The 21,425-nt window shown below is 38.8% G+C and overlaps 1 long non-coding RNA gene across 1 annotated transcript; it reads left to right on the top strand.

Annotated features, from left to right (window-relative positions):
- The first annotated feature begins 9,498 nt into the window (after positions 1-9,498).
- LOC127492325 (uncharacterized) lies at positions 9,499-20,959 on the top strand. Its single transcript, XR_007921555.2, has 3 exons — positions 9,499-12,133; positions 14,916-15,011; positions 16,656-20,959. It is a non-coding gene; the product is annotated as an uncharacterized lncRNA (long non-coding RNA).
- Positions 20,960-21,425: the final 466 nt, after the last annotated feature.

The following is a 21,425-nucleotide window of genomic DNA, read 5'->3' on the forward strand; positions in this document are numbered from 1 at the left end:
ATAGATGTGATATTATTTATTAAGATGATAATAATCCCCCAAAGTGACCTATGCATTCAGAAGATTTCCTATCAAAATCTGCACCATATCAAATCCCTGTCAAAAAATATATTGTTTTTGCAGAAATTGGCAGACTCATCCTAAAATTCATGTAGAAATAAAGGACTTAGAATAACAAAAACAGTTTTTGAAATGGAAAAACAAAGTTACAAAACTCATTTCCCAATTTTAAAACTTACTATAAAGTTATCATATTCTAGACATTGTCCTACCTTGTAAGGATAGACATATAGATATCAGTGGAATGGAACTGAAAATTTAAACATAAACCTTTATGTTTGTGGTCAGGTGATTTTTTGACAAAGTTAAAAAAGACCAGTGAAGTGAATAAAATATTTTAACATCATAGGAGACTTACATAAAGAACATAAAAAGAGCTCTTAAAATTGATAAAACTTTTGAGTAGCCCCATGAATAACCTTTATTCCAAAATGAGCAAATGATATGAATAGACACTTCTTTAAAGCCATATGGTCAGAAAATAAGCAGGTGAAAAAATGTTCAACAATATTAATCGTTAGAAAAATGCACACCACGAACACAATGAGAAACACCTCAGACTCTCAAGCATGTCCAAAATAAAACATACAGCAACAAATGTTGGCAAAGATATGGGGAAATTCAAAACCTCACACATAGCTGGCAGGATCTTAAAAGGTGCCACCATTTTGGAAAAGAGTGTGGGGATTCACCCAAAAGTTGAAATAGAGTTTTCTTATGATGCAGCAATTCTACTCCTAAGTATGTATCTATGGTACAAGCCACAAGCTAAGTGTTCACAGGAACATTATTTGTAATAGTCAATAAGTGAAAGAACAGAAATGTCCATGAAATGATAAAAAGATAAATGAAAAGGTGGTATATTCATAAAATGAAATATTATTTTACCATAAAAGGAATTAAGTGTTGGTATATTCTTCAACCTGGGTCAATCTGGAAATCCTTATATTAAATTAGAGAAGTCAGACACAAAAGGCTATATTGTATGATTCAATTTATAGAATGTCCCCAACATAAAATGGTTAGATATCTGATTTTTCAACATTGAAGTAGGTATTCAGTAGTAACTACTTCCAATTTTTATTTTTTATTTCGATGTTGTATCATACAATACTCTGTTGTGAGGCTGGGTAGCAGCAGTGCATTACAACTCCCCATCAGCCAATGCATCAGGAATGAAAACAACCAACACTTGGAGTGTACTGTGTTGCCCACCTGTTTGGGATACTTTGTTTTTTGTTTTTGTATCCTGTCATGTCTACAAAATGCCCATCTGTGCATATACATGAGATATTAAATACTTCATTATAAAATAGGCTTTGTATTAGATGCTTTTGCCCAAATTGTGGGTTAATATAAGTGTTCTGAGCATGTTTAAGGTAGACTAGGTTAAGCTATGATGTTCAGTAAGTTAGACATATTAGTTCCATTTTCAAATTCACTTTTTTTTTAACCTAACAGTAGATTTGTCAGGACTTAATCCCCTCATACGTCAAGGAGCATTCATATAAGGAGTTCCATAGTAGACAAATCCAAAGAGACTAAAAGTAGGCTAATAGTTGCTGTGAGTTAGGGAGAGGGCAAAACAGGGAGTGACCCAGTTTCTTTCAAGGGTGATAAAAATACTATATTTTTATCTTTTTATTGAACAATTCCTTTACTTGCTACGTAGTTTTCTCCATTTCTTTATTACTATAAAAATACATCAATAAGTATACTTATATGTATAGTTTTTTCAACATACGGATTATTAGAGTCATTTTTTAAAAACAGAGTATTAATAATCTGTCAAAAATAACGACTGTTTCCTAAATGCTTCCTGACTATTGCCCAATTTCCTTCCAAAACAGGTTTTCTGTTTTGCATTTTAGGATGAAACACATTCCATTGAGTATTGTGTGGCCAAGTAGTTCTCCATTACTATTCCATTGTGCTCAGGGGATTTTTTACAGACCCCACATGTGCAAATTTACCCCAGGCCTTCAAGAAATTGGCTGCATGCCATTGAGAGAGTGAAAGCAAGCATGAAATTGGTTATGAACAGGTGAATTGCACAATTGATTGTCCAAGCCTCTTTCCCTTCTTTAATTAATCATAGGCTCTTTATAAGAACCGTTTTTGCAGAGGAGCCCACCTCTTACAGGGTAAGGAAGGCACCTGGTACCAGAGATGAGGGAAGGATGAAGGATAAGGATTAATGTATGCAGAAAGAAAGTAGCAGACTGTCATTTCAGAGTAAGAGTCTATTCCCTGGCCTGGCTTCTTATGACAGCAATCCTTTGTGCTGCGCCCTGAGTGTTTAAATTATTAGAGGACAAGCCCATTTCCTGAGGCCTTTTCTTTTAAGGGGTTCTGTAATTGCCAAGGAAACCAGGCTCCATTGTGCCAGGTCCCTATAGATTAAGGAAGTCACTTACAGAAAATACCTATGCTACCCTTAGCCAAGAGTTTCCTAGAGGTTTCCATAATGGAGAGTATTTCTGTTTATCTAAATATTCCACCTGATCACAATAAGGAGGCCCATACACTTCAATGAACCTAAGGAAAAAATCTACTTTCTAACTTAAGTCAATGTAGAACTGACTCTAATACCCAATTCTTGGTGGTCCACCGAAAACAAATGTTGATGTCAAGCTGAACAACTGGCATCTTTTGCAACATGAGCTCTCTGGAAGAGAAACTTAAAGCACGTCACCAACTGGCATGACATTCTAATTTCTGACAGATGTATTAATGACAATATTTCGTTTCCACACACCCACTTCCTCACTTCATTCTTGCATATGTAATGGATGTGCTTAGGTCAGAGTTCATAATGGTGAAATCTCCAGTGGATTCAGTTGGATTTTGATAGATGGACTTCTGAAGTGGTTATATTCTCATATGTCTTTTAGCCTCGGTCCAAGAGGATTCTACATTTTTACCATAAATGTCACAATGTTTGTGTTGTGTCAAGGCTTCCTTTTCCTTGGACTCTGAAAGTTCTATGGGCTATATTTTTCTATCATCACAGTTTCTTTTTATAATGTGTTTATTGATTGTTCTTGAATATAAGGTATATATTTTTAAAAGATTTATGTATTTGAAAGGTAGAGTGAGTGAGTGAGAGAAGAGGAAGAGAAAGAGAGAGAAAGATCTGGATCTTCCTTATCATGGTTTATTCCCCAGATGGCCATGACAGCCAGGACTGGGCCATCTTCTACTGCTATCCCAGGCCATAGCAGAGAGCTGGATGGGAAGTGGAGCAGCCGGGTCTCGAACCAGTGCCCATATGGAATGCTGGTGCTTCAGGCCAGGGCTTTAACCCACTGTGCCACAGTGCTGGCCCCTCAGCAACTTTTTTTATTGAGTATCTTCTATATTCCTTATACAGTTCTGAACCAATGATTAGCAGAAATTGTACCCCCACTTTCATGTAATTTAAAGTCCAGTGTTGCTTCCAGAAAAGCAAATAAGACCAAGATTATTATTTTTAAAACATTTATTTGAAAGGCCGAATTACAGAGAGGCAGAGGCAGAAAGAGAGAGAGGTCTTCCATCTGCTGATTTACTCCCCAGATGGCCTCAATGGCTAGAGCTGCACCGATCTGAAGCCAAGAGCCAGCAGCTTCTTCCAGGTCTCCGATGCAGGTGCAATGGCCCAAGGACTTGGGCCGTCTTCCACTGCTTTCTCTGGCCATAGCAAAGAGCTGGATCATAAATGGAGCAGCTGGGTCTCGAACTGGTGCCCATATGGGATGCCAGCACTGCAGGTAGTGGCTTTACCCGCTACACCATAGCGCCAGCCCCAAGATTATTTTAAGAAGCAAAAATGTAACTGCCGCAAGTGCTTTGAGGGGGAATCTCTGGTTCTGGGAGCGGGTATAAAAGGAAGAAAAAGGTAGCTAGGGACATCAAGGAAGGTTTTTCTGAAGAAATGACTCTGTACTGGGTCATGAAGGATCAATCAGGGTTAGTCATGTGAATGGGGGGGAAGGGAGATGAAATTTTCCAAGAAAAGGGAGCAGAATATGCAAGCTTTATCTAGGAGCAGAAAGTGCCCAAGACTCTGAATCAAGACCCTGCAGCTTTCATGAAGGAAGGCAGAAGTTGGCAGGAGATGAGTTTGGTGAAGAAATAGAGACCATATCAATATTTGTCTCCTTCCTAGGAGCAGATAAATTAATTTCAATTATTATGTCAGAGCTGTACATGTTGATAATATACAACCATTAGAATCATTACCTAAGCTGTTGATTTGACAGTGTCCAATAGAAAGTTTGAATAAAAACAAAACTCATATGGGGCTGGTGCTGTGGTATAGCAGGCAAAAAAAGCTGTCTGCAATGCCAGCATCACATATGGGTGCAGGTTCATGCCCCAGGTGCTCCACTTCTGATCCAGCTTCCTGCTAATGGACTTGGAAAGGCAGAAGAAAGTGGCCCAGGTGTTGGGTACTTGCAATCCATATGGGAGACATGGATGAAGTGCCCAGCCCTGGCACCTTTCAAATAAATAAATCTTTAAAAAAATGCATGTGATGTAAAGCATTTACAGGGATTATGCTCGCTGTTTGTATGTGATTTTTCTTGAATTTTATATGGAAAATACTATTTTATGTGCATTTTATTTAATTTTCACATAATGTACCTATTTTGGGGTTACAGTATGATGCTTCATTACATGTTTGTATTGTATAATGTTGAAATCAGAGTAATTAGTATATCACCTTAAATATTTATCATATTATTTATTTGTGCTAAGAACATTAAAAATCTTGTAACTATTTTCCAATGTACTTTCCAATGTACCAATTCCAAGTAAATTATTTTTACTATAGTTATTGTACCATGCTATAGAACACTAGAATGTGATCTTCCTCTCTAACTGTAATTTTGTAGTTGTGTAGTCTCTATCTTTCTTTCCCACTATCATTCCCCACCTCTGGTAAGCACTGTTATACTCTCTACTTCTGTAAGATCAACTTTTTTTAATAGAAAACTTTTATTCAATAAATATAAATTTTTAAAGTACAACTTTTGGATTATAGCAGTTCTTCCCCCATAACCACCCTCCCACCCGCAAACCATCCCATCGCCTACTCCCTCTCCCATCCCATTCTTCATTAAGATTCATTTTTATTTTTTTTATTTGACAGGTAGAGTTATAGACAGAGAGAGAGACAGAGAGAAAGGTCTTCTTTCCGTTGGTTCACCCCCCTAATGGCTGCTATGGCCAGCGCTGCGCCGATCCGAAGCCAGGAGCCAGGTGCTTCTTCCTGGTCTCCCATGTGGGTGCAGGGGCCCAAGCACTTGGACCATCCTCCACTGCCCTCCCGGGCCACTGCAGAGAGCTGGACTGGAAGAGGAGCAACCAGGACTAGAACCTGGCGCCCATATGGGATGCCAGCACTGCAGGTGGAGGATTAACCAAGTGAGCCATGGCACAGGCCCCTTTAATTATTTTTATATACAGAAGATCAACTCTATACTAAGTAAAGATTTCAACAGTTTGCACCCACACAGATACACAAAGTATAAAGTACTGCTTGAAGACTAGTTTTACCGTCAATTCTCATAGTACAATACATTAAGGACAGAGGTTCTACATGGGGAGCAAGTGCACAGTGACTCCTGTTGTTGATTTAGCAGTTGACACTCTTATTGATGACGTCAGTAATCACCTGAGACTCTTGTCATGAGCTGCCAGGGCTATGGAAGCCTCTTGAGTTCACAAACACTGACCTTATTTAGACAAGGCCATAATCAAAGTAGAAGTTCTCTCCTCCCTTCAGAGAAAGGTACCTCCTTCTTCGATGGCCCGTTCTTTCTGCTGGGATCTCATTCACAGAGATCTTTCATTTAGGTCATTTTTTGCTACAGTGTCTTGGCTTTTTGTGCCTGAGATACTCTCATGGGCTTTTTAGCCAGATTCAAATGCCTTAAGGGCTGATTCTAAGGCCAGAGTGCTATCTAGGGCATTTGTAAGATCAACTCTTTTTAGGTTTTGTGTATTAGTGAGAACTTGTGATACTTGTCTTTACGTACCTGGCTTATTTTACTTAACATGTCTTCCAGTCTAATGCTTGTTACTAGAAATGACAGGATCTGATTTTTTTATGGATGCATTTTTGGATATATAAATGTGCCACATTTTCCTAATATTCATCCACTGATGGGCATTTAGATTGGTTCTGTTTCTTGGCTATTGTAAATACTGCTATAAAAAACATGGAAATTTAGATTTCTCTTCAACACACTGATTTCATTTCCTTTGTTTCAATACCCAGTATTGGGATTTCTGGACACTATGGTAATTGTATTTTTAGAATTTGAGGGCCCTCCCTAGTGCTTTCTATAATTGCTGTACTAATTGCAGTCCCACCAACAATGTATCAAAGCTCTTATTTCTCTACATCCTCACCAGCTTTTGTTATTCTTTGTCTTTTTGCTAACTGGGTGAGATGATAATCTCATTGTAGTTTTGATTTGCATATCCCTGAGGATTGCTGATGTTGAGCTTTTTCCATATTCCTGTTGGTCTTTGTTATGTCTTCTTTCATAAAACATTTATATAGATCATTTGTCCATTTTTAAGTTGGATTATTTCCTTCTTGTTGAATTGGTGAGCTGGCTGAGTTGGAACTATTCTTTTAAAGTACCAAATAATGTTTTTGTCTTAAATTTGCTGTGCCAAATTTGCCACCTTAGTAGCACACAGTCTTTCCCATGTAGCTGATGCTTAATAATAGCTTGTAGAATAGCAAGTTAGAAGGAGTAAGTTTGAAGCTGCCAAGTGAAGAACTCACTAAAAAAAGTCATCCTCTGATATTTACCCATTAATTCATTTATGATACAACAAAAGAAGAATTGGGGCTGTGAACACTGTTTCAAATTAAAATGTATTTCCCACTATGAATCATTACTACTTCCTCAATTGACTCCTGCATTCTAAAATTACTCCTTTGTTTTCTTATTCACTGCATTATTCTTATTTGAGTAAGGTATTGACTGATGTAATCAAAATAGACAGTACATCCATCTGTTTCAAAGATATCCCTTGCTGTTGGAAAGTGAGAACGTGAAACATCAAACAACATTACGATAGATCCCTCAGTTTTATGTTGGAGATAATTGTTTCCCCAGAGTGATGGGGATCTGTAGAATAATGTGGCTAAGACCCATGAATATAGTTAAGGTAGTATCAGTTCTTAAAACCATCTTTATGAAATAGTTTGTATGTGCAGGACACTATCCTTTGTGAGTGAGAGAGTCAAAGATAAATGTGCTAGAACTGCAGCCCTCTTGAACTCACAATTCCATGTACAGATAATTAATTCAAAGTAGATGTGATATTTGCTGTAGAAATTGGACATATGGAGAGCTTTGGAAATGAATGCCAAAGAGCTCTGGTTGTAGATAAGGTCAATCCAGTGTCTTAGTGACCAACCCACCTATATTTTGACTAACTTTGTTTATCCAGCAATGTCCATTGAGTTCAAAGTTTTGTCCTTGATCCTGGAAATAATGAGACATTTCTGGCCCTAGGATTCCACAGACAAGTGATGAAAACATATACATATATTACTGTGATAAAATGTGGCAACTTTGATTTCAGAGGTATGTATATAACTCTAGGAAGAAGCCTAGAGCCAAGGCAGAGCCAAGATCTTTTTTTAGTAGAGTTGGTAGGAGTTGGGTCATGAAAGATGACTAAGTCAAAGGGGAGATCAGTAAAAGAATGAAGGACATCAAGGACAATGTGCAAAGACACAAAGAAGTAAAATCTTGCCTTGTTTGGGGAGTGAGCAGACATTCTAAGAATGTTGTGTAAAGAAGATGGAAGAATGAGATTCCTGCCAGTCTGCCTGGAGGAAGATTATAAACTGCCTTAGGGAGTTTGAACATTGTCTTCCAGGGAAGCTGTGAGTCATGGATCATTTTAGGCAGTTGCACTTACTAACCCACATTTTAGAGGCTATATTGCTGAGAAGGGCCTGGAGAAAGGAGACTGAGATGGAGGCAAACAGGATGACCACAAAACAAGTGAGGGCAGGACAAGGGTAGCAACATGAGTCTTAATGCCCCATTTTACATTGCCATCTAGGCACAGGAAGAAATGGTGTTCTGTTGTTTCTCTTTTTCTGAATTGGTTGCCATAATGTGCACAAATAAAAGGAAGCATATGTTAGGTTCCCCAGAGATTTGGCTAGTGTAGGTAAATTAGACTGAGTTAATTTTCTAAGGGAGCCAGCAACAAATCTAAGTAATCATGAAAACATACATGTTTTCTGCTCTCATATGCAAAATAGGAATAATTTGATAAGAAATTATTGCATTACCTACCATGGAATCTGGGGATTGAATATATGATAGAATCTCGGTATGACTGGTCTATGATTATATTCAATTTATATTCAATTTATATTATATATTTTACATTATATAAATATAATATGTATTATATATTATATATCATATATCATATATAATATATATTTATATTGAATGGCTCACTTGATAGTTGGTTTATAAAACTGAGGTTACTTTTTCTGATATTCCCTGAAGTAAGCTATAAATTACATAGTTTATGTCTTACTGCTGCTGTTTATTATAAATAAATATTCTGGATTGGAAAAAAGGAAAGGATATAGTCACTTCATAACTAGAGGGGAAAAAAGACTGGAGGAAGGGCCATTTGAGTTTAATCAAAGAAGAGTTGGGAAGAACATTCCAAATAGTTGTGTATACTTCCCTCTCAAAGTATCTTCAGTGAACCAGCAGTGTCAGCCATGTATAATTTGTATGAAATGCACAATCTCAGGGCTCACACCAGACCACACACCAGCACACATCAGCAGAATCCCCAGGTGAATTGTTTGCATATTAAGGCTTGGGAAGCAAAAGCAAAAATGTAGAACTGAAAATTGACGTGATGAATAACATAGTGTGTGTTTATTTGCTAGCTCCAAATGACAGATTTTAAAAAAACAAAGCATCAGGGGCCAGCATTGTGGCCTACAGGGTTAAATCTCCACATGTAGGATCCAGCTCCCTGCTAATGCACCTGGGAAAGCAGGGGAGGATAGCGGAAGTGCCTGGGCCCCTGCACGTACATGGGAGACTGGAAGAAGCTCCTGGCTTCAACCTGGCCCCATCTCAGCCACTGTGGCCATTTGGGGAATGAACCAACAGATGAAGGATCTCTGACTCTCCCTCACTCTCTGTAACTCTGACTTTTAAATAAATAAATAAATAAACCACACACAGCAATCGAGAAGTTGGTAGTTTTTCCTTCCATAATTAAATTGTTGAATCAAATGACTCTTGAATTTATATATTCATATACATATGAATATATGTATATGGTTATTTAACCATATACATATAAATAATATAAATATATTATGCATATAATATAATATGTAATAAATATGTGATATTAATAATAAATAAAAATTGCATGCAAAATTAGAAAATAATTTCATATGATTGAAACAGAACATACCAGATGAGACACAACATACCAGGCTGATGGAATGCAGCTAAAGCAGTTCTTAGAGGAGAAATTATGGCCTTGAAAGCCTATATCAAAAGAAAAGAAAAGATCTAATGCCAATCTTTCATGTTAAGTCTCTGGAAAAAGAACAACAAAGCTTAGAGCAAGCAAAAGAAAGGAAATAATAAACATTAGAGCAGAAATAAATGAAAGGGAGAATAGAGAAAGAATACCAAACTAAAAGCTGATGCTTTTAAAAGGTTGATAAAATTGACAAACCTTTAACTAGACTGACTAAGCAAAAAAGATAGAGAGATCCAGAGAAACTAAAATCAGGAATGTTCAACAAAGAACAGGGAATGTAGCAGTCATTCAATTAAAATATTTTAAGTAAAAGAATTAAAAATAAATTGAGGTGTCATGAAAAATAATTTTGCTATATATGGTGTTGTTATGATGCTAGAGTTTGAAAATGATTCTGTGGTAGCAGATGGGTGTGGGAAAGTGTGAAGTAAATGAAAGAATAAAGCTGTAGAACAGGATTGCTGGAAAAAGAATTTCAAATGAATATGTTCAAGGGTGCAGACCCAAGTACATGGATCAGCAGACTTACTATTGTTAAGATGAAGGGTGGTTAAACAATCACTTGGGCTACCCACATCCTATATTGGAGTGCCTAGGTTCCTCCCAACTCCCTGCTCCATACCAGCTTCCTGCCAGTGCCCACCCTGGGAGGCAGCAGGTGATGGCTCCAGTAGTAGGTACCTACCAACCACATGAGAAACTCAGATGAGTTCTTGGCTTCTCACTTTAGTCTGGCGCAGTCCTGCCAATTATGGACAGTTTGGGTATGAACCACTGAATGGGAGGTTGGTCTCTATCTCTCTTCCTCCCTCCCTCTCTCTCTGTCTCTTTCAAATAAGGTAAATTCTAAAAATTTAAAGATGGTAGTATTGTTGTGTCCAAATTTCCCAATCAATGCACAAGGCACAGTCTCAATGCAAAAGCAGAGGTTTATTTGTTACCAGCCAGCTGGGACCCCCTACCTGCACACAACCCTTTAGCAGTGCACAGGCAAAAGGCCCCTTCATTTGCATAAGAGATGTTTTTCTAGCCTCACACTTGCAAGGGTGCAGGTCATCTCCTACGTAAGTTACCTTCTTACTCTCTATATGGCAAGGTATTGGGACCTAACATGTTCATTGGTTCATTTAAACGTATAGGCTATATACGTTATGTGGCGGGAAGGCCACACAAAGGGAATGGCACAGGGAGGCACTGGCGGGAAGCATTGGGCCATAAATTCCAGGGGAGCTGGTGGGGGCAGAAGGTCACAAATTCCAAGAGAGCTTACTTTCTTTGTTCTCAAGGACCCCGCCTGCCTCCTTCCTGGTCCAGAATGAGGCCTGTCATGGCCTTATGGCTGGCAAGCGAGCAAGCCAGAGTGAGAAACCAACATTTAGCAAGCCATGGACTCCAATCCCTACAGTATATCCCAAATTTTTTTAAAGATTAATTTATTTATTTGAAAGTCAGAGTTACACAGAGAGAAGGAGAGGCAGAGAGAGAGAGAGAGAGAGAGAGAGAGAGAGAGAGAGAGAGAGAAGTCTCCATCTACTGGTTCACTCTCCAGTTGGCTGCAATGGCCGGAGCTGTGCCGATCCGGAGCCAGGAGCCAGGAGCTTCTTCTGGGTCTCCCATGCGGGTGCAAGGCCCCAAGGACTTGGGCCATCTACTGCTTTCCCAGGCCATAGCAAAGAGCTGGATTGGAAGTGGAGCAGCTGGGACTCGAACCAGCACCCATACTGGAAAAGGTGGTGGCTTTTCCCACTACACCACAGCGCTGGCCGCAGTATATCCCGAACTGATCTTCTAACATAATCTTTATCAAAATCTCAGCTGGGTTTTTTAAGTAGAAATTGACGTACTCAGGCCGGCGCCTCGGCTCACTAGGCTAATTCTCTGTCTTGCGGCGCCGGCACACCGGGTTCTAGTTCCAATCAGGGCGCCAGATTCTGTCCCGGTTGCCCCTCTTCCAGGCCAGCTCTCTGCTGTGGCCAGGGAGTGCAGTGGAGGATGGCCCAAGTGCTTGGGCCCTGCACCCCATGGGAGACCAGGATAAGTACCTGGCTCCTGCCATCGGATCAGCGTGGTGTGCCGGCTGCAGTGCGCCAGCCGCAGCGGCCATTGGAGGGTGAACCAACAGCAAAGGAAGACCTTTCTCTCTGTCTGTCTCTCTCACTGTCCACTCTGCCTGTCAGAAAAAAAAAAAAAAAAAGAAATTGACGTACTCGTCAGAAAATTCATATGGAAATGAAAAGGAACCCAGAATATAATTCTGAAAAAGAACAAAACTATAGACATATTTCTAAATTACAAAAACAGTGATCAAGACAGTCTGTTACTTAGTTAAGGACAGACATGAAATGGTCAAGTAGAACTGAGAGTCCAGAACTAAACCATCACATTTATGGTTAATTGATTTTTGACAAAGGTGCCAAGACAACTGAACAGCAAAAAGAATCTTTCCAAGAAGAATGCTTCACAATTGGATATCCACATGCAAAAGAATGAAGCTGGGCTCCTTCTACATACCGTATGTAAAAAACTCAAGATATATTGTAGACTAAAATGTAAGAAGCAAATCTATAAAACTGTTAGAAACCATAGAGGTAAATCTTAATGGGCTTGGATCAGATAATGATTTACAAAAAATCCAGAATATATAGAGGGGCAGCTCTTTGGCATAGTAGTTAACAGACACCACTTAAGATGCTACATCCCATATCAGAGTGCCTGGGTTTGAGTCCTTGCTCTACTTATGATTCCAGTTTACTTTTAATGTGCACCCTGGGAAGCAGCAATGACAGTTAAAGTACTTGAGATCCTGCCACTCACATGAGAGATTTAGTTTGAGTTCCAGTCTCCTGGCTTCTGCCTGGTCTAGCCTTGGCTGTTGCCATCATTTGGGGAGTGAACCAGTGTGTAGAAGGTCTCTCTCAGTCTCTCTGCCTTTCAAATAAATAAACAGTAAAGAACTCTTATAATGCTACAAAAGAGAACACAATAAAAATTGACAAAGGATTTATTTTTAAAAGATTTATCTATTTATCTATTTGAAAGGCAGAGTTACAAAAAGGTTGAGGCAGAGAGAGAGGTCTTCCATCTGCTCGTTCACTCCCCGAAATGGCCTCAATGGCTAGAGCTGAGATGATCCAAAGCTAGGAGCCAGGAGCCTCTTCTGGGTCCCCTACATAGGTGCAGGGACCTAAGCACTTGGACCATCTTCCACTGCTTTCTCAGGTGCATTAGCAGGGAGTTGGATTGGAAGTGGAGCAGCTAGGACCCAAACCAGCGCCCGTATGGAATGCCGGCACTGCAGACAACGCATTGCCTGGTGCACCACAGAACCAGCCCCAACAAAGAATTTAAACAGCCAGTTTTCCAAGGAAGATAGACAAATAGCCAATAAACACATGAAAAGATTCTCAACATTAGCCATTAGGGAAATGTATGCCCAAATCACATAAGATAACACTTTACCCTCCACTAAGACATTTAAAATACAAACATATATAATAAAAATACTGGTAAGGATGTGGAGAAATTGGAACCCCTATTCCTTAATGGTAGGAAAATAAAATCCTGTATCCATTTAGAAAAACAATTTGGCTGTTTCTCAAAATGTTACAGATAGGTTACCATATGACCCAGCAATTCCATTCTTAGATATATGTCAAGGAAAATTTGAAACATACAGCCATACAAATATTTGTCCATGAATATTCAAAGCATCATTATTAATTATAGCCAAAAGGTAGAAACTCCAGTGTCTATCAGCTGGACAAACTAGTATATTCTTGTAATGGAAAACTATTCAATAATGTGAAGGATTCAAGTACTGCTGTATCATGATCAGTATCATTGATATTACCTCATAGATAAACCTTTAAAACTTCAAAGATGATGTGAAGAAGCCAGTCACAAAGAACCACATGATTCCATTTACACTGAATGTTCAAAGTAGATAAATCCATAGAGAACAAAAGCAGATTTGTTTTTATTGTGGGCTACAGGATACTGAGAGGAAATGAGGAATGACTGTTACATTTTGGGAAATAAAAATGTTGTAAGATTGATTATGTTGATGGTTGTGTAACTGTTAACAATGAAGTTCAAACTTTTCCTCTGAACTTTCAGTCATTTCCGTCTACAAGATAACATTGACAGTGTGCAGGCTAACAGGAAATGAGCACAGAGATTTACTAAGATGCAGAAACACGGGAACCATACACAAAGTATGAAACTCAAAGAGAAAGACAATTGAATTTTAAGTAGCCTCTTCATAAGGGAGAAGAGGGAATGTAGGTAGCTTCAGAGGGACAGGAGATATTTTTTGGGTAGATGTCTAGGCCCAGTATAATAGGCAGTGCCTTGGGACAAAGTTCCTTTCTGCTCTCCTGGTATTGTTTCCTTCCTGTGATAGAAGTTTAATCTTCTCCAGTTAATGGAGTTTTGTAAGAAGTCTGTGTCCCTCTTTTGGCAGATCTGGTTGGGTAGACAAGGGAACTTTGCAGATAGTGCCTCATGCCCCAGGAGTGAGAAACAAGGAAAGGTCAGAGGGACCTTGATCTGAGGCAGCTTCTAAGGCCTCTCATTGTATCCATGTACCAGTCTTTGGGTATCATTTTCTGAGACCTAACACTGGGAATGTACTTAATACAATTAAATTAGACACTTTCAATGGGCAAGTTGTATAGTATATGAATTACATCTCAAGTTGTGTCTTTAAAATGAAACTTTGTGAAATGAGATCATAATTTGATGTCTGTCAACACCTAATCCAAAGCTAGCTTGAGAATATAGTGAGTTTCAACCACATGTGACTCTTTAAATTTAAATTAAATTAAAATTCAGTTCCTCATTTGCACCTCCCATATTGTAAATGTTTCATAGCTAATGACTACCGCATTGGATACTGCGGATATGAACTCTTAATCATAGAAAGTTCTCTTAGTGCTGATCTAGAGCATACGTGGCAAAGCCTTTGCTGGGTCCATGAAAACCTGAAAATATATTTAAAAATTTGAGTGTATTTGCCCTTTTATTGTGGGAAAAGGTGCAAGGCCTTCTTGAGAGTCTCAAAGAAGTTAAATACCAGTGTAGACATAGCATTTTCCAAAACTACTACCCTGAGTTATTCCAATATCAAAGTAATTCCTCACTAATCCTGTACTGAACTGAATTGTACTTCATATGAGGGTTACTACCTTTCAAAGAGTCTGGATGACTGATTTTCATTAGCACAGCCTGCTTCTTACCTGAGAAACAGATTCCCTAGAAATCTCATTCAATTATTTCTCCCTTTATTAAATCAGAGTCTACAAAGGATGATTACCCGAAGCAGTAATAAGTATGCCATAACCAGTGCTTGTGAGGCTAGAAAAAATGCAGACCCACTAGGAAAAGTGAAAGTAAGTACACGTTGAATTTGACTTGACAGGAAGCTAGATGTACTGATGAATGACAGTGATGAGAACAGACGCAATGGTTGAGAGGCTTGTGTGGAAAGCACAGGAAATTCTGAAGGATCTTTTGACAGCAATCTGGATATGAAGTGCCTCCTCGGCACAGTCAGCTTTGAAACTCTTTGCCTCCGAACGAAGGTAAACGCCAGGAGGAGCCCTCCAAGGAAGTCATCACAAATCACACGTTACTGTAGAGATGCAGAGTTACTATCTGAAACTCTAATTTCCTCTGGCATGGTCTACTGCCACCAACTGGGCTGGGAAACATTGAAATCTGCCAGCCCAGCTGTCCCTACTGCTGTTTGTTTCTAAAATATCAACACCTGGCACCCCACAGTTGCACTCTTAAAACGAGGAATTACTACTTTGACTAAAAGGCTAAAGCTTGGTAATAGCAAGCACGTGTGACCATGGCTGACAAATGGCTTGTGTCAAATTCTCTGGAGATAAATATGTGACCCCTCCCGAGGAAGCTGCACAGATGGATCCTTTTATGGATGCAATTTCTGATCAAAGCCAAAGGCGGGTGCTGTCCAAGGAGGTATTTTCCTTGGTCACTAGTCTAGATTTTGCTTCTAAATGATGAGAAACCAACATTAGGGATGATGACCTCCCACCATGCCACTAAAGCATATCTCCAGGAAGACCCAGACTATTGAATCAAGTGCACAATCATGCTGGTGGCTCATGACAAGACATCAGATGTCTCAGACAAAAATTTCTAGCACTGCCAATTAAAAGAGGGAAAAACTTTTTCCTCTTCAGTATTATATGCAGTTAATATATCAGTGCCTTCAAGAAACCACAACCCATTTTCTTTTTCCTTAAGATTTACCTTGTAGTTATTAATATGCAAAGTAGTTAAAAATAGTGAACCTTAAGTAGGAGGCCTAGAAGAGACTCCAAGCGCTGCCACTCTCTGGCTGTATGACCTTGGGCACAGTACTCTATACCTTTAGCTGCAGTTGTCTTATGGGGAAATGGCAATAATAATCATCTCTTTTAATGAACAGTGTGAATTAAATATGTGATTTAAATAGAACTTATAGCAGTGCCTTATTCGGTATCAAAGCCAAAGAGATATTATAAAGCCCCAAAGTTGTGCTTCTGGCTTTTATCTATTTCATTTCACCTTATTATTAACTGATAAAGTCAGAATTTTTGAAAGAAATACTATGTTGATATAGGAATGTGTACTTTAGTATTTCTCATCTCTTACAAGCATATGTGTATGTTTTCATAAGACTTCCAAGAAATATACTTTTTCTATCACTTTGGTACCTTCACTCCTTCTAATTAACTTAGCTCTGGAGAGAATTGATCAGGATCCTTTCACATTTCAGCCTTTTACTATATGCATTGACCCCCTTTGCTCAGCCCAGGGCTTCTGACCACAGGATGGAAAACAATGTCATTAAGCTCCAAAAGAAGAGACTAAGCAGAAGTAGGAAAGTAGTTTTAGGAAACTTTTAGATTTCGATGAATTTTGGAGGTTAGAGAAGTATAGTGTGAGGAAATAAGATGAAAAGATAAATACATTTCACAACACAAATTGTTTTATGTGACAGATGCGTTTTTGTTTATTCCTAGTTTGTGATATATCTGAGAGCTGAAACTACACAACTTGAACAGTTGCCAACAAAATAATCCAGTAAGCTTTGTGAGAAATTTTACTTCAACATAAATTTCCTTTGAAAGTCTCAGCTGATCTAAAACTTAGGTAAGAATTAAATTACATTTATTGCTGACCTCTTTGGGGTTGGTTCATAACTAAGTTTTGGTCAACTGACAGAATCCTGACCTTTGATGCTTTCCTCTTAAATAGTAAGATCATTCCAGGCATGAGAGGGGTTCTGGATCCTCTGTAACTTGCTCAGTGTAAGATTGCTACTTTAAGGCATTAGGCAGAACTCATCTGCAATTACCAATCTTTACAAGAAAAATGTCTTTGTTTCCAGGAGAAAGAGGTCTCAAAATATGTCTCTCCAATTCTTCAGTATTTCCAAAGCATATCTTCTCTATTTCAAATCTCAGGAATTCAATGAGCAAAAGTTTTAAAGATACTTCCTCCTTTCATTTTTCATATATGAAGTATGCTCAGAGACAAGAGGTAACTTCTCTCACATCACACTTTCTTTATGATCTTGAGCTAAATCTAGCAATAAGGTCTTCTGATTCTTGATCCAATGCTCACTTCTATTAATGAAATTTGTACAGAGGTTTGGAGACATTTTCAATGTACTGTCTTTTTTTTTTTTTTTTTTAATGGTCATGTAGTCATTCATTGTCAAGTTTCTTTGAACCCTTCCTTTTCTTTTTAAGATTTTATTTATTTATTTGAAAGGTAGAGTTACAGACAAACAGAGGAAGAGACAGGGGGAAAGGTTTTCCATCTGCTGGTTCACTCCCCAGATGGTCACAATGGTTGAAGCTGGGCTTGTCTGAAGGGAGAAGCCAGGAGATTCTTCCAGGTCTCCCATGTGGGTTCAGGGGCCCAGGCACTGGGACCATCTTCCACTGCTTTCCCAGGCCATCAGCAGAGACCTGGATTGGAAGAGGAGAAGCAGGAACACAAACCGATGTCCATATGGGATACCGACGCTGCAGGCGGAGGCTTAGCCGACTACACCACAGTGCCAGCCCCTGTTTGAATCCTTTCTAATCATTCTCTTTTGTGACCAACAGAAGACTGTACTTGTGACTTGAGGTGTATGTTCAGTATTAACTTCCTCACATTATAGTTCTCTATAGAATAATTGAATATGTCATTTTGATGTACTAGCTAGTGTTATAAGCTTGCAAGCAACAGAAACTGGGCAGTATAATCCCAAAATGAGTTTATTGAGAGATAAGAAGTTCACACAGAATCAAAGTAACACTTGATGAGCAAGACTTTGAGGGGTACAACCCAGGTTAGTTCTAGGATCTGGAAATCCAGATAGCAGAATTGAGTCAGTGACATCTCCAAATCAGTATGCAGTTTTCATTGATGCCAAGTTTTTATTTTTTGTCCTTGTTTGACTCTGTTTTAAGATTTGAACTCCCAAGAGAATGACTCTGAGTTTGGTAACTCAGGCCACTTGGCCACCCCTTTATCTCAAAACAAGACTATGCATGTTGGAACAGGATGTTAGATGCTTCAAAACAAGTTGAGCATACAGTTATTAATGGAAGGGAAAGAAGGGTGAGCACCAAAATCCACCACCACTATACAGGATTTCCCTTTATGGTAATAGCACTCATACAGTTCTCTTTTGTGTGGCCTCTCTGGGCCAAGCATCCTTTTGTTCAGATTTTATCTTTCAGAAGATATGACATAAGGACTAGGACCACATTCTGTACGTCCCAATAGTTTCCCTCATTCCTTGTGCACAACAAGAAAGTGCTTGTTGCACCACTTTATTTATAATAAAGTACACCACTTTAGTTTCCTGTTAAAAAGCAAGACGTATGGACTATGAGAGCCAGGAGAGATACTTCATAAATAGAAGAATATTATGTAATCTGTGATGCATGTAAGCACATCATTTAGTGTATTATCAGTGTCAATGCTCAGAGGAATTAAAAACATATGTACTAGAACCAGATTACCCACTATGAGTAAATTATGCCACTAATCACTTGTGTAATTTTAGGGATGTTATTTAAGCTTTGTGTCTCAGACTCTTCATTTGTAAAAATGGGGTTAGTTGGCTGGCGCCGCAGCTCAATAGGCTAATCCTCCACCTGCGGTGCCGGCACACCAGGTTCTAGTCCCGGTCGGGGCGCCGAATTCTGTCCCAGTTGCCCCTCTTCCAGTCCAGCTCTCTGCTATGGCCCGGGAGTGCAGTGGAGGGTGGCCCAACTTGGGTCCTGCACCTCTATAGGAGACCAGGAGAGGCACCTGGCTCCAGGCTTCAGATCAGTGCGGTGAGCCGGCTGCAGCAGCCATTGGAGGGTGAACCCACGGTAAAGGAAGACCTCTCTCTCTCTCTCTCTCTCTCTCTCTCACTGTCCACTCTGCCTGTCAAAAAAAAAAAAATGGGGTTAGTAATCATCTGTTTTATAGTAGTCTCTCAAATTTCTTCTGCAACTTCAGTTATGCAGTCACACCCAGCCAAAGAATATTAAATCGAAAACTCCAGAAATAAATAATTCATAAATTTAAAATTGTGCAACATTCTGAGTGTCATCATGACATCTCATGTCCAACTAACTGCTCAATCCCACCTGGGCTTATGAATCATCTATTTGTCCAGCGTATCTGCATTGCATGTGTTACAAGTTAGTCACTCAGTAGTCTTCTTGGTTGTCTAATCAACTCTTGGGGTACTTCCAGAACTTGTGTTCAAATAATCCCTTTATATTTAACTTTTTAATCGACACATAAGAATTATAAGTATTTCTGAAGTATAATGTGATAATTGGATACATGTGTAATGCTGAAATCAGGGTAATTAACATATCTATCACTTCAAACATTTATCATGTCTTTATGTCAGGGACCTTTGTACTCCTCTCCTATAGTTCTTGTGGCTTATAGTCTGTGCAATAAAACACTAAAACTTCTTCCTCCTGTTGAACTATATTTTGGTAGCCATTATCCAATCTCCATCTGTTTCCTTTTCTCTATCCTCTCAAGCTTTTAGTGATGGCTATTCTACTCTCTTTAATTATTTTTTAAAGACTTATTTATTTATTTATTTGAAAGCCAGGTTACAGAGAGGCAGAGGCAGAGAGAGAAGGGTCTTCCATCTGCTGGTTTACTCCCCAAATGACCCCAATGGCCAGAGCTGGGCCAATCCAAAGCCAGGAGCCAGGAGCTTCTTCACTTCCTGGTCTCCCACACAGGTGCAGGAGCCCAAGCACTTGGGCCATCTTCTACTGCTTTCCCAGGCCATAGCAGAGGGGTAGATGGAAGTGGAGCAGCTAAGACTTGAACCGGTGCCCATATGGGATGCTGCCATCACAGGTGGCAGCTTTACCTGCTATGCCATAGCACCGGCCCCTATTCTACACTCTACTTCTATAAAAACCAACTTTTTTTTATCTTGTACATATGAGAGAGGACATATAATATATGCCTTTCTGTGCCTGGACTATTTTACTTCACGTAATATCCTCTGGTCCTATCCATGTTAACACAAATGATGATATTTCATCCTTTTCTTCATGGCTGACAAGCATTCCATTGTACATAAAAACTACATTTTTCTTATTTGTCCATTGATGAACACTTACATTGTTTCATTTCTTGACTATGTGAATACTGTTACAATAAACATGGGAGTACAGATACTCTTCAACATACTGATTTTAACTCTTTTGAATATATACCAATTAATGGGCTTGCTGGATTAGTTGGTAGGTCTAATTTTAGATTTTGAGGAACTCACCTAGTGTTTTCTATGATTGCTGTACTAATTTACATTTTCACTAACAATGTATAAAAGTTTCAGTTATTTTCACATTGTCTCCAACATTTGTTACTTTTTATTTTAAAGTCATTCTGACTGTTGTGAGAGGATATCTCACTGTGGTTTTGATTTGCATTTCCCTGATGATTAGTTACATGAAGCATTTTCTTGTATACTTCTTGGCCATTTGTATTTGTTATTTTGAGAAATATCACTGCAAATCATTTGCCCATTTTTAAATTGGTTTTTTGTTTGTTTGTTTGTTTTCCTGCAACTTAACAGTTGTTTTCCTTAATAATGGACCCAAAGCACAAAAGTAGTCATTCCAACAATTTGGATCTGCCAAAGAGAAACCATAAACTGCTTCTTTTAAGTGGAAAGATGAAATTTCATCATTATTTTTGTGTAAATATAGGGAAAAATAGTATATAGAGAGCTGGGTATTAAATAAGGGTCTTAGAATTTATCCCCTACAGAGAAATGGGAGTTACTGACTATTCCTTTGAGGAGTAAGCAACTTAATATGTGAAGAATGCCTAGAATACCCAGTAACTTAGTTGTCGCTGTCGTCAGCCTTATGGTTATCATCCTGGAAACTTTCAGGCAATATTACATTGCAGTGAGAATTGGTTGCTTTTTCCAGCATTTGTACCTTTTTGGGGACGGTAGCAAAAGATGAGTTTTAATGTCAACTTTATTTAATAAGCTAGCTGCATTCAGAATTTATGCTAAGGATTTGCTTGCCCTATGTGTCTCTTAAATTCTTCATCAAAAATTGCCTTTGCAATTTTACTTTGTTAGTGAACAGAAATTTACCAGCAGATTTGTCTGAACTCAAGAAGGGCCTGAATTTCTTTCTTTCTAAGGGATTGGATCTACATTACAATAGCTACCCATTTAATCAGTGAATTGTGATTATTCACTACCTATTAATCTGTTTGCCCCCTTAAAAGGTGACAAACGG

This window comes from Oryctolagus cuniculus, chromosome 10 (assembly GCF_964237555.1).
Source record: "Oryctolagus cuniculus chromosome 10, mOryCun1.1, whole genome shotgun sequence".
Lineage (NCBI taxonomy): Eukaryota > Metazoa > Chordata > Mammalia > Lagomorpha > Leporidae > Oryctolagus > Oryctolagus cuniculus.